This window comes from Palaemon carinicauda, chromosome 19 (genome assembly GCF_036898095.1).
Source record: "Palaemon carinicauda isolate YSFRI2023 chromosome 19, ASM3689809v2, whole genome shotgun sequence".
NCBI classification, from domain to species: Eukaryota; Metazoa; Arthropoda; class Malacostraca; order Decapoda; family Palaemonidae; genus Palaemon; species Palaemon carinicauda.
In genome coordinates, this window is record NC_090743.1 from 113,798,201 (window position 1) to 113,800,700 (window position 2,500).

Sequence of the window (2,500 nt, forward strand, 5' to 3'; positions counted from 1 at the left end):
CTCCTACCTCTTCTAAAACCACCCTGTACTTCTAATATATATATATATATATATATATATATATATATATATATATATATATATATATATATATATATATTGTGTGTCTGTGGTAATAGGTAATAGGTAATAGGTTTGCCATCGTAGCTATCATTTGTGGGATTTCCGATATGATCTCGCATGAAACATACTGTATAAAGAAATATATATATATATATATATATATATATATATATATATATATATATATATATATATATATATATATACATACATACATATATATACATATATATATACACAGTATATATATTTATATATATATATATATATATATATATATATATATATATATATATATGTGTCTGTGTGTGTGTGTGTGAGAGAGAGAGACATTGTCATTGGTGTTCGAATACTCTAATGTTTTGAAAGTGCGTGAGTTTTGTGTATCTACTTTTACATTCGCGTAACAAATACGTAATGTAACACACATCATTAATTAAACAATACGCTTATAGATTACAAACATTCATACTCATTCAAGTATTTCATCGTGTATCTGCAGAAGAGAAACGAACGTCCTTCTACCCCCTTGAATGAATGAATATCTGTCATTAACATTGCACCCTTGAGTGATTGCATTAATAGAATATGACTCCCGTCTCATCTCTCCAAGTTTTCCAGACCTCATTAAAGGATGACGCAGTAAATAGGAAGTCCACATCATCACTCAATCGTCCAGCCCGGGTTCTCGTGTATGAAGAAGAAGGGGTCACGAAGTATCAATTGGGGGTGGGGAGTTGTTTTGGGAGTTTGCAATTTTGAGTCAGTTTGGTTTCATTATTTGCGACTTGTTGGATTTCAATTCGGGTGGTTTTGGGAGCTCAAATTATTATTAATATTATTATTATTATTAATATTATTATTATTATTACTTGCTAGGCTACAACCCTATTTGTAAAAGCAGGATGCTATAAGCCCAGGGCTCCAACAGGGAAAATAGCCCAGTGAGGAAAGGAAACAAGGAAAAATAAAATATTTCAAGAATTGTAACATTAAATTAAATACCCTTAGAAAAACTTTAGACATATGCACAAGTACGTACACATATAGATTTGTGTATTTATGCACACACACACACACACACACATACATACATATATATATATATATATATATATATATATATATATATATATATATATATATATATATATATATATATATATATATAAATTTCTACCTCATACTTGGGATCGAACGCTGGCCCCTTCTAATGAAAGGCCAGGTCGAAACCAACCATGCCACGAGAGGCCATAAAAGAAATCGGAACCTAACGCTACCCAGCTGTTAAGGATTTACCTGGCGAGACATCAGTCTCTTACCAGCGAGTTTTACCCGACTTTCCGGCCCACCACGTGACACAATTGGTAGTAATTTATTCAAATTACCCCTAATGAGTCAATATGGATACATATCAACACAACATCGTGATCAAATAGAAATAAATTTCTACCTCATACTTGGGATCGAACGCTGGCCCCTTCCAATGAAAGGCCAGGTCGAAAGCAGCCATGCCACGAGAGGCCATAAAAGATATTGGAACCTAACGCTACCTAGCTGTTAAGGATTTACCTGGCGAGACACCAGCGTTCGATCCCAAGTATGAGGCAGAAATTTATTTCTATTTGATCACGATGTTGTGATGATATATATATATATATATATATATATATATATATATATATATATATATGTATATATATATTTATATATATATATATATATATATATATATATATATATATATATATATATATATATATACATATATATATATATATATATATATATATATATATATATATACTGTTTATATATGAATTTGAATTGATAGTTACTATCAACCACATAAAATATCCATATTATCAGCATTTTTGGTAAATATAACAAAACTTTGATCTCTCTCTCTCTCTCTCTCTCTCTCTCTCTCTCTCTCTCTCTCTCTCTCTCTCTCTCTCTCTCAAAAGCTGCTGTATCATATTGTAAAGTATATAGAATTTTTAAAAGGTATAACGAAAAATATTAGCATTAAAGAATATTTTACGAATCTGAATGTTTATAAAGTTTTGTTGCATTAAAGTTTAAGGTTATCGAAATTCTTAGCAGTTTTTGCATTCATGCATTGAGAGTTGCATTTTTTTGCTTTCACTCTTATTTGAAACTTGAGTAATTTGTAATTCATGTCGTGGAGAGTCGGGAACTTGCATTCAAGTGTTCTCTTAAGTCAAAGGTGTTAAAATTATGCTAATTACGAGCGCTGCGAATTTCAATTTGTATTCTATTTTATTTTTAATATCCATGGTTGTGTTGTGCAAGTTTTCGTAATTAACATAACAATGTAATGTTCCGATTACCATAAAGGTCTGCGTTTGTGGACATCCTTTGTAGGTTGATAAAGACGTCGATAAGATAACTTTGGAAGTACAGAGGAAGAAAG